At 46.0% G+C, this 12,339-nt stretch overlaps 1 protein-coding gene and 1 non-coding gene across 4 annotated transcripts in view; one reads left to right on the forward strand and one right to left on the reverse strand.

Annotated features, from left to right (window-relative positions):
* ERG (ERG, ETS transcription factor) overlaps positions 1-12,339 on the forward strand; it is a 189,187-nt gene that overhangs the window by 114,965 nt on the left and 61,883 nt on the right. The window lies entirely within an intron of this gene.
* On the reverse strand, positions 10,904-10,965 carry LOC111728720. The gene has a single exon (XR_002775934.1). It is a non-coding gene; the product is annotated as a U7 small nuclear RNA (small nuclear RNA).

Here is a 12,339-nt window from a genome sequence, read left to right on the forward strand (position 1 = left end):
GCGGGGATGGGCAGGAGGGAGCCCTGAGACCAGATGGGGATGGGCAGGAGGGAGCCCTGAGACCAGGCGGGGATGGGCAGGAGGGAGCCCTGAGACCCAGACCAGGGATGGGCAGGAGGGAGCCCTGAGACCCAGGGGGTGATGGGAGCCCTCAGAGCGACAAACCCTCCTAGTCACTCTGACTCTGACTTCCAGCCTCCAAGACCGTGGGGGGGACGTTCCTCTCTTGGGTACGCCACCTTGTCCATGGTATTTTGTTTTGGCAGCCCTGGCAAAGCAGCACCCAGCCTAAAGGTTGCATATTAAAATTAGGATCCCAGGCGTCACAGGGCCTGATCTGCTGGCTCAGGAAGGTTCAGCAACAGCAGAACTGCCCTGTTCCCTGGGAGACTCCTTCTACCAGACAGAGCCTGGGACCTAGACTCCTGTGCAGGGAAGCACAGCCATGAGCCGCTCTTTTAAGCACCTCCTTCCTTAAATAAATTGACCATTCTATTTAAAGAGGAAATAGCTGGTCATTTGAATCACTGCTCAGGCTCAGAAACCTCTGCAAAGTGAGGTTAGCAGAAAAGAAGGTCATCAGATTCTGCCACGTACCTTCCAGAGCTGTAAGACCTGCAGGCCTCCACCCGGGAGCCAGTCCCCAGGTGAACAGTGGTTTGAGGGCAGTGGAATATGTTGGTGCTGTCTTTCCTTTGGTTGCCACTGGTCAGTGCCCCTGAGGGCTGCCCTTTCTGGAATGAGCAGGAGCCTCAGCAAGGTATTTCCTACATATGCCAACTTCTTTAAAAATGGTCATGGCCATTTAGAGACTCTGAATGAAGATCACGTGTCCCGAGAGGTCCCGGGGTTGCTGCATGATGATGAGGCATGTTCCCAGTGCACGGGGGCCAAGAATGGCTGCAATATTTTATTAGGTGTGGCTTTTGTATACGCATGGCATGTACACTATACGCATTCTGACCATAGTTTGTTTTGAAAATAATAAAACTTAAAAGACCGAAAGAATTCTCTCCACAGAGTCCACATGAGATGGAAAATATTAGTCCAAGTCAGGAAGAAGACAATTCCCAGGCTTCTGGGGAATGGCCAGAGAGGGTCCTGTGTCCTGGTGATGGCGCATGGGTCTCCACCAGCCCAGCCTCCCCTGGCTCCCCCTCAGCCTCTCATCACACTTTCCCCCTCCCTTCTAGTAACGCCTTCCAGCCATTGCCCATCCTACTGTTCCACCCTCAAGCCCCGGCCTTGTTTGAGTGCAGCTGTTGCCGAGGCTGGCGGGCTAGTTCCCTGAATGTGTGGACCTCCCCTCTCCTGTCCTTTGTGTTTGCTCAAGTCTCCCCTGCAAGACGGCCACCCCAAATTCAAAGGACCCGTCCGCCTGCTCCCCCTAATCCCTCTTCTAGCTGTGCCTTCTCTTTCTCATGCTTAGCACTTTCTAACCTAGGGATTATACTTGAGAAACTAAGATTTACTCTATAAATTATTCACTGATGGATGGACTTTAAAAAAACTGTTACCCACACTTACTAGACTCTAAACCAGAAGTCCTCAAACTACGGCCACATGGGGCCCGCCTAGGACATTTATCCAGGCTGCCGGGTGTTTCTGCAGCCGCTGCCTGTCCTGCTTAGCAGCCGACTCATCCCGGGGCCTGCAGTCCGGCCCTCCAATGGTATGAGGGGCAATGAACCGGCCCCCTGTTTAAAAGGTTTAAGGACCCCTGCTCTAAACCTTATGGACCCACGGATCTTTGTGTGAAACTGAGAAGAGTTTGCGGGGTGTCACAGGCCTTCAGTTGGTACTTGCAGAACTTAGGAGTAGGTAAATGTTCTCGACTTTGGCAGGGACGATGATTTCAGCACAGACAAGAAACGGTATCTGGGACCCACCTGACTTAGTCCCATCTTCCAGTCGTGTGGAGTGACCAGTCTTTGGGGGACTAGAAGGCTATGTCGGTATAAGTCTAACTTGAGGCTGTCAGTAGCAGAAGCAGAGATGTTTGGCACTTTGTCTATGACAATGGGTTATAAAATTGTTCCCAAAGTAAACCCTAGCAATGACCTTCCTCTTGGATTGTTCTGGAGTGTGTAGGCAAGGAACCAGCCATTACCTTCAAAATTGCCATGTAAGCAAAGCTTGCATGGGGAAAAAGTGCTCCTCTTCTGTCTTAGAACTTTACCTCTTGAATGTGACCTTATTATCCATTGTTACACTGTGGGGCCTTTGGTCACTCCAGAAAGAAACTGGACAAAATCTAACAAGTTATGAAACACCCACCCTGCCCTCTGTCCAAGGCCACTTCATCCCTTGACCTTAAATGGGCCATGCTGGGAGGCAGTGCCGAGGCCCTGGACAGGCCTTCAATGGTGGCTCGGATGAAATGGTACCCAGTGAGAGAAGTGGCCAGGAGGACACGCAGAGGAAGGAGGAGGGCCGGAAGGGATGGGTGATGGAGCTGCCAGCGGCACAGGAGGAACAACAGCAGCCTGGAAGCCAAAGAAAAGAGTGTTAGAAAGGAAGAGAGTGGCGGGTAATGTGAGCCGCTCTGGAGGGGGCCACACGCTGGGCATGCAGACCTGACGCAGGTCCAGAGAACTCATGCCTGACCTGGGCCGGGTGGTGTTGGAATCACACAGCAAGCTTTGAAGAGCTAGACGGAGATGCGACTTCATTAGAGAGTTATAAAATGTTTAAATTAAGTACAGCCACTTGGGGGTTCCTGGCATCACTGCTGCCCCCAACCCGCCAACACCCAGACCAACACACACCCTTGCTCGAAAGCAAGTAGGAATGTTAGAGACTCCAGCATGAGTGTACACAAAGTGAACATTCGAGAGATCCTGGATAAATAAATATTGGATATTTTTATTAGATGCTATTGCTTGGGTAAATATTGTGACAGTGTGTTGTGACTGTAGAAATGCTGGATGAGCATCAGATTCATTAACAAAAGTCCTGTCTCACATGTCAGGGCCCATGGGAACCTGTCTGGCCACCTTGGCGGGGACTTAGAGGGGCCAGAGGTTCAGAGGTTCCGTCTGGTGGTTTGTCAGACCAGAACTTAAGGATTAAGATTCAGCAATGGCAGAAGTGGCTTCCTGACCCTCAGAGGCCCAGTTCTTTACATGTTATTTTAATTTTTAAGTTAATCCATAGTTCATGTGTGTTCACAAATAAATAGCGATAAGGCAGGTCTGGTGGCATGGATGGAAGGGAGGTCAGATGATCCTTTGCTCAGGGTGAGTTGCTCTGATAAGTAGGCATGGCCACGTGACAGGGCCATGAGCCCCATGGGGCTCACTGTGCAAGGTGGGTGGGTGGGAAATTTAGAAGTCCTACCACACTGTCAGGAGGATGGTTCTGCCCTGGCCGCAGGGCCTGCTGGGCAGCTGGCTGCTTGTACCTGTCCACCTGCATGGTGGTGCACAGCAGCCCTGAGCCTCCAAAGCCCCCTCCTCCTCCTGGGAAAGGTGGGTAGACGTGGATGTCCATGGCTCCATTTCCTCCATGGAGTGTCATGTAAGGAGAGGTCCCCGATATAGAGATGATCCAAAGACCAAATCCAGACCCCTGCATAGGCATCATTTTAAGCCAACAAGCTGCTCAGCAGGTCAGAAGGGTATGATTGGATTTGCAGTTTAGAGTGGTTATAACTTCCAGAGGAGACATTTAGGAAGAGTCTCCTGCCAGATGCCAAGCCCCTTTTGTTTGTGACATACGTGTGTGTGTTTCAAATTGTTGAATAAGTTTGCAGTTTATAGTTCAAATGTACTAAGTATTGAGGTCAGCATGCCCAGAGTCATAAAATTCTAGTCTTGCTGGCAACTAGCTTGTTGGTACATTGAAAATGTTATGACCATGGGGTCCACCCTGGAGCTCAGCTACATCACAGGACAAGAATGAGCTCAGCCCACGGCGTTGACAAAGGGTTGTGGCACCCTGACTAATCAGTCTCCTTCCTGTGCAGCAATCAGGGAGATTTATGTGCTGGAAAATCTTCTGTATAACACAGGCTTGGCCTCCTACCCTGGGAGGCAGGTGTTGCCACCCTGTGAGCCCACAAATTGGACCCTCACAGGGGTGAACGTGAGCCTGTCCACGGTATGGGTCAGCACCCAAGAAAAAGAGAATGCCTGTCTCTGTATCTGCATTATACAGTGTGCAGCTCCTGCCAGAATTATTTGGGGACATCGATTGAAAGGAAGAGAAGCTGCCCTGGGGCATCGTGTGAAGTGTGGGGACTTCATCCCTGCTTTTCTCTCTGCCACAGAGTCCCTATTTCTGCAAAATATTGGAGATTATTTTTATTATTATCATTTTTATATATTATTTTATTTTATATATTTATCATTATTATTTCATATTAGATTAGATTATTATTACTGATGTGCTTTATGAGGTTGGACAATTCTGAAATTCATCCTATAGAAAGTGCTACATACCTCATTTCAGAGAAACTCTGGAACTCTTTCCAGAATGACCGTCAGAACCATCGTCATATGAAGGCTGACAATTACATTTGCAAACTCATCTTAGAAAAAGTGCTTTGAAGGGTGGACTGGGCGCTGGTGCACAGCTTCCCAAGGGGAGGACCTCGAGTTGAGCACAGTGATACTCAGTGATGAGTGAGAAGCACCTTTTCTGGGGTGAGCTTGTAAACTTTTTTTTTTTTAATTAAATGATAGCTGTATACATTAATGCAAACATGGGGTACAGTGTAGTGTTTTCATATATAATTTGAAATACTTTCATCAAGCTGGTTAACATAGATTTCATGTCATTTGCTTAGTCATTGTGTCAAAACATTTATATTTTAGTTCTAGAAAAGTTCACTTGTACCCTTGTTAGACAATTGTCAGACCTTGCAGCAGACATGGTGTCCCCAAGCAGATTAGGTGTCCCCTAACCACACTTGAAGACATGCAGCCAGCTCTCAGGGCATTGACTAACTTGTCGCCATTGGTGTGGAAGAAGATATCCACTGGGTCAAGAAGAATTAAAATCTGGGGGACATGGAAAGGGCCATTATGTCCAACTGGAATGCATAGAAACTTTTTAGAAGCTCCATGCGTGGTAGATGTCCACCTTATCCATGTGTTCACTCAAAGATGGAGAACATAGAGATTGCCGGCTGGCCACAGCTGGAGGAGGATATTACTGGTTAATTACAAGAGATGTCATTTGGGTGCCCACAGGAACTTGAGAAATGAGGTCAGTAAACCAGACCCTCATTTAAAGGGTGAGGAGGGTGAAACCCTAGGACATTCAGGGCACCGAGCAGCTGAGCTCAGTGAGTTCTTGGGTCTCACACCCCTCCTGACACTGGCATATTGAATCTGACATGATGCACCCTCTCTGAGGATTGCTTCAGTTCTTAAAAAAATTAAGGCTCTTCTAACACCCTCTTCTTTTGAGAAATTTTGGATTAAAAATTTGAAAGCACAAGGTAGACACCTGATGAAAATTAGCTGAACCCGAGACAGAGTTGTGGGAGCAGCCAGCACATCTGCTCCTGTCTGGTGCATGCCAGGGCTTTCCATTGTGCCAGAATTTTCTCATGAATAAAATTCTTGGGATTTTATCGAGAACAATGAATCCATGTGTGAGACATTCATGGATGAGACACATTCCAGATGCGTAGCACTGTGTACTTTGAGACTGTGTGTGTTTTGAAAAGGCCGAGCGTAAAGCTGCCAGCTTCTCATGAAGCTCCTTGTGAAGACGTGCAGCATCCTTCCCTTGGTGTTCAGAGAAGGACCGTTCCAATAGAGAAAAAATGCCAGTGCCTTTGTTACCCTTGACCTTGGCCTCTGTGCCTCGCCTGGGCTTGTAAGCTTCAACCTGGGCAACATAGCGAGACTCTTGTCTCTAAAAATATTTTAAAAATTAGCCAGGCTGATGGTGCACTTGTGATCCCATCTACATAGGAGGCTGAAGCAAGAGGATCACTTGAGGCCAGGAGTTTGAGGGTGAAGCGAGCTATGATCGTGCACTGCACTCCAGCCTGGGTGACAGAGTGAGACCCCAGGCAGAATGGTCCTCTGGGCTTGGCAAGACTGCCATAGAGATGCTTCCTTGTACAAGTTTATTGAAAACTCCAAGATTTAGGGAAAGGTCAAATAAAAAGCATTGTGGATCTCTGAAGAGCTCTGAGTCCTTCCAGGGTTGGAGGACTATCACCTGTGTGCCCTGTGCTAGTCTGTGAAAAGAAATGGGGATTAGGTACAAGAACATGGTATGTTCTTTGTTCTTCAGGTTGTTATATAGAGAACACCAAGAACCTGCCGGGGAACACACCAGGAAGCATCCCTTCCTGCACAGAGATTCCGTTTAATTACCATCCCACAAACTAACGTAGAATTACAGCAGAAACTCCAGGAAAGAACTGAACCAAGGACCGACTAGGCTAAATCACATGATATGGTCTCAAAAATAAAAGACGCAGCTAGGTCATCCTTCTCCCTGTGTTGGATACATACATGATATTAAAATTTAGTGCTTACTAAGAATAAATGACTAATTTGCATACAAGAGACTATGTTAAGTTTTCTGAAATCTGGCTTATCAGATAGAGGTAAGATGTCTGGAAATGGAACCAGGTGGAGACTTGGGGTCAGTGACATGAGACTTCTGTATGTGTATTTAAATACAATGTGAAGGTTCATGAAACCTTTCCATATGCTCGCTCATTTGGTTAATTGACCTACCTGGGTGAGAGCTTCTTGGCAGCCAACTGTCTTAGTATCCTCAGTGGAGATGAAGAAATTGAGACTCAAAAAGTAAAAGACAGCACTTACTGAACTTGAACATGCACCAGCTCACCAGGGGCTGGAAGAGCAGAATATGTATGTGTTTCTAACAAGCTCTTGGAAAGCTCTAACTTGGAGCAGGACAGGTGTAAGGGATTTGCCTGCAGTGATGCAGACAGCAGGGTCACAGGCAGCGTCCACCCTCAAACTCAGGACTTTCGAGCCCAGGTCTGGTGCTCCTCTGTCCTGGCACCTGCCTCCTACATTTTGGTGTAATTCCATGCTTGCCCTAGAGGTAGTGATAAAAAGTGGGGGGAAAAAAAGGTCTTTTCATCTCAAATGAATTATTTAAAACTAGATAAAAATAAGGAAAAGGGTTCTGATGAATATTCTTTGAGTATTATTGGTGACCATGATTAGAAAAACAAAAACATGTATTGACTGTCAGGAGGAGAACAGACCTCTTTTAGGAGGATTTAAAAGAACTAGGATGGCGTTCTTCACACTCCTTCTGATTTAAAACTTACCAACAGGATGCTTCCACAGATGTTTTTATACGTTTTGTTCATCTCCAAAGAAGAAAAGAAGTCGACTGGGGGAAAAGAGGGTGGATGGGTCAGGGGTGGGTCTTAGCAGGAGAAGAAGCTATTAACATCATCACAGGCACATTTTCTCTAAAATGATTAAATGACATTCCTAGGCTGCACGGACCCAGTTCACTCTCTCTTCAAATGCAGTCAAAAATCATTCTGTGTAGCCCTGAGAAAGCCAAGAACTGTTTTAAAATTATGTTGGTTTGGTTTCTTAATCTTTCAGGGTTTCATTTAAATCAGTTTTCATTACGAGGACGTAATTATTTCTTTGAAATTTTTCTACAAAGTTTCAATCTTTCTTGATATTTCTGGGTTTTTGCTTTTCAGATTGCATTCTTCTCTCCTCACTTTGGCAAAGTTCGTTTTCTACTAAGCCCTGTTTTTTTTTTTTTTCATACATTGCCCAGCTGTGTAGAATCCCTAGGATAGTCCTGCACAGACTTCAGGTAAACCTGCAGTAAAGTGCTCCATGACAATGGGCTGTGGATATACTGCCCACAACAGTAAGTGCCAAAAGTCCCTGGGACTCCCGGTCGCTGGCCTCACCATCTGTTCATCTCACAAAAAAACATGTCTCCTCATCTGGATGCGATGGAATTCTTCTGGACTCCACTTACATCATTAAATGGCTCTGTAGTATAATTTCGTGATTTAGTTCTTTGGGGAACATGAGCATCAACAGACATGTGATGGTAAGAAATTGCAGTGGAAGTTGACCACCCAAGGGACTGTAGCAGACATACAGAGGTGGCCATAAGGAACTTGGCCTACTGTGCTAATTATGCACGGGGAGGGGGTGGCGCATCTACTCTGCAACAATGAGGTCAACTCAAGGTGGTGGTCAGTGTAGGGAGGGGTCAGCTATGGAGGTTCCACTGTATTTTTATGCCAGGAATGGACACACAGAGAGAGATAGAAGCCTGCTCTAAAAATGCTTATATTTTTAAAAGGAGGGGTCAGGGCAGAAGTGTGTGAGCAAAGAGAGTTGGCAGTACCAGCGAGGCCCGCTCGGGGCCTGAGTGAGCTCCACTCAGAGCAGGGAAATCAGCGGGGGTCTCAGAGGGGACGGGCCTCCAGCTAGGTCTGCCCTGAGAGACAGGCTGAGAGGAGGGAAAAGCACCTTCCAGTAAGAGAAAGGAATAAGCAGAGGCAAGAAGGAAGAGCTCGGGTTCTGTACATGGTTTAGGCAACATTTTCCCTAGTGGATACGATCAGAGGTGAGAGATGTGTGAGTGTCCTCCTAAGTGTTCTCGTATCGCAGATAATAACGAGAGGTTTACATTTCTCTCATGATCTTTATTGACGATATGTTTATTGATATGTGTGTACATGTATGTGTATGATGTATCACATATAGTGTGTATAGATGTGTTATATGCCCTTGTGCATGAGGCGCCTGTATCTGGACACTAGTTCTGGGTCTCATTCTCTTGCATGGGGCTGATACTGTGAGTTGTAAAATTGTTTGATACTGAAGCAATACCATATTGGAGAAATAAGCCCCTTAGATGGACTTCATTTGCCTACATACATTTTTCCTTTGAGGTTAATCCAAGATTTATTTGTATTTTTGAAAGACTAAAATAGCAATGTGTTAAATTAGAAAAACGTGAACACAAAGCTAGATGCCGCATTTAATATACGAGGTTAATGTTTCCTCCTCTGAAGAATTAAGAAGAAAAGAAAATATCAAGAAGGGGAAAAGTTGATCTCACCCAGTGTAATGAGGCATTTTTGACTTAACAACATTTGGCTTTTGTGTGTGTGTGTTATAATTATAATGGACACACTGGTGAGATGGTCAGATGAAGGGTCTCGTTCGTGGAGCTATCAGCTGTATCAGAATTATAAAAATATACACATTTAGAATCAAAACTCTGGGAGGACTGGCGTTTCTGTGTCTGGCTAACGGTGGCAGAGCGGTGCTGTGAATTTGGTTTGTGTTGTTTTTTCTTCTTCCAAATTCAATTAGGAGCATCTACTACGTGGGCTCCACTGAAGAGAAATTAAAAACAGAAGAACGTGAGGCAGCCTAATAAATAGTTCTCTAATATCATTAAGTCTGTATGCATCGTTGATGGCCACCTAAGTGGCACAGGCTCCAGCGTATTTGTAAACAGGATTCCCACCCATCCTGTGTTCCCTGTGCGGCACTCAGTAGGAGAAGCGGCATCCACTTGCAATGAGTGTGCCCCAAAACACAGCCTTGCACTGGAGTCTGAACAGTCTGAGTAACCAAAGAAAGAGCAAGTTCATTGATTAAATCATTACATAAAAAATAATTGGCCGTATCTGGGACCTATTGCTGCGTATCCCTTGGGGTCACAGAGCAGCACTGTGTGGCAAAAAGTTCCTTCCTGGTTCCCAGCAGGCCATCCACTTCCTCTCCCAATCCTTCATTCCAGCCCAGATCCAGGATTCTGGGCATCTGTCCCTTCACTCTTCTTTTGCCTCTTTCCTCTCCCAGCCCTTCTCTTCCTAGGTGATTCCATCCCCTGTCAGATAAAACAGCTCTGCTATTTTCAGAGGCGTGACAAAACCAGGCCCCAAAGAACTCCACATGCAACCTCCCTTAATCCGACTTCTGTCTTCTGGTAACCGCCCCAGGGAATGATCCCCTCAGAGCACAACCCGGTCTCCACTTAGCGCTCACTGTTGATGTTACTTCTCTTGAATCCTGTTTTCCTATTTGTGGGCAGGAATGAAAACAGAGCTCATAGAACCATTACAAAGATTAAGTAATCGTACGTCATACAGTTTAAGGTGCCGTGGAATGTAAAATGTGCCATTATTGTATCTGCCGTCAGAGAGGAAGAGATGGTGTCAGTACACTAAGATATGCCATCCGTATCCAGATTTCAGAGCGGCTGGAATGTGAAAAGCGCCATGTCTTAAAATCAACAAAACAGGATTTAAGAGGATATTATAGACGAAGTGCTTAACAAGCTAACCTGGTTTATCATATGCTGAATCAGCTGTTTATGAAAGTCATTAAAGGAACCTCATTCATCACCACCGTGAAGGGAGTCAAGTGAGGTCTCAAACTCTGCTTGGTTCTCTGTGAGAGAAATTTAAGGAAGAAGTTTGCATTTCGAGGAAAAGGGGCAAGACAGACGTCCAGCAGAGAGGGAGCTGTGGCTGAAGACGGTAAAGTCTTCCTAAAGTGAGCAGTCTCCGCCCGGGGTCGTGATGGCAAAGACTTCTCTAAGATTCTGTTTTAAAGCACAATGAGGATCTTAAAATGCTTGCTGCACTTAGTCCTTCGATTGGCTTTTCATAATTATCAAATGCTCATGGCACGTAAGATTTCAGGAAACAGAAGATGGGTTTGTGACCCAGTTCTCTCGAGTTCTGGTTCTGGCCATCTTCCTGATCTTGGAGAACCAGGTGAGGACACGTCCCTCTGGGCCCTTTGCTGGCTGAGGCTGGGAGAGCTGACCGTGCTTTAAGGTTTCCTGTTTCATCACTTTACCACTCCCAGATTTTCAGAAAAGCTTAAGTATGATGCATTCCCTGTATTAACCATCTAGTATTTTTATTATTTTATTTTAGCATGGGCTGGGGGGTCTTCCAGTAGAGACCAGAAAACCTGGTAGACAGATTCTAAAAGAGCTGTAACACTAACCATCTAGTATTTTTATGAACTGTGAGGATCACAAGTTAGAAGCAAAACTAGGCCCTTATTTTCTCCTTTGTGTGTAATATAAGAGCCTTGCAAAACATTCGTCTGTCACAGAAAGGCATCAGCGTTCCTGAAATAGTTTGCTGAAAATGTCAGCGCACAGTCCACTTTTTTTATTTTACTTTTTAGTCTAAGAATTATAGATTATTTGTTGTACTCAAATTAAATGACTTGAAAATATGTGCACCTTTTAGTCTTACAAGATGAAATATAATCTGGTTGTGTCCCCCCATTTCTGGAACTCTGGATCTCATGACCCAGATCCAGAGAAGCAGCCCTCATGTGGTCTTGTATGCTCAGCATGTAGATGAAATAGCAAGCCCTGTAGGATTAACACAGCGTCCTTTTGTTTAGGGCAGTTTGCTTAGAGTTACGTGTTTCTCCTAAGATCATAACAAATGGCCTTGGTAGGCTGCCACTTGCCACGTGGGAATAGCCCAACTTTCCTGGAGCTACAGAGAAAAACACCCCCACACACTGGCAAACACCAATCTACGGTCCAGGCCTTTTTATAGCAACATAGAGGCAGGCATATTAAATTATCATGCCACATTTCTGCCGGGTTTCGACTTTTTAAAAATTCTCTTGTTACAAAGCAACTAAAGCAGTTCCCAAGACCTGCGGCTGGCCGGAGTTTGTGAAAGAATAACCTGTACATGTTAACTAAGGCATCTGCGGACGCTGTGGGCAGGTGGGCAGGTGGGCGGGCAGCTGGTGGGCAGGTGAGATCGTCACGCTGCAAAAGGGAAGTCAGTGGGCAGAAAAGCAGGGATGTCGCCATTCAAGGCCAAGGAGGGTCTCTCCCAGGGCTGGAGTTAAAGAACTCACGTGTTCCTGGTTACCAGCCTCTGTTCAGCACTCCTTTCTGGTTTTAATCCGACGGGGGTAGATCCTCTCTCCCCTTTGAAGTCCCGGGGCTGCTGGGAAGGGAGACTTCTGTGCCCCAGGCTTCGCCATCAAACTTTAAGCAAAGAGATGATGAAATGTGCCTGTAGTAAGGCAAGTGGGGGAGCAAGGAGGTACTGTTGGTGGGAGCTGGTTTTCTTCGTGATCACTCTTGCCGAAGGGGCTCTCTGGAAACTACCCTGCAGCTGTAGGGTAGTTTCTGTGATTGTTAAATGTGCCCAGCTGGCTGCTGGGTGCCTGTGTAACTTCATTTACTTAATTTGTTTGTTTCCCTTTGCTGAGCTGTACTTAATTGTGGATGTTTGACCGCTTTTGTTTCATCAGGGGCATATTTTTGGATTGCTCTGTCCTTTTAGAATGTTGACTGTATATCACCCCTTTTGAAAGGTTTATCCTGAAACTTCCTCAT

The sequence above is a fragment of the Otolemur garnettii genome, unplaced genomic scaffold (genome assembly GCF_000181295.1).
Source record: "Otolemur garnettii isolate 467f Iridium unplaced genomic scaffold, OtoGar3 scaffold00180, whole genome shotgun sequence".
Lineage (NCBI taxonomy): Eukaryota > Metazoa > Chordata > Mammalia > Primates > Galagidae > Otolemur > Otolemur garnettii.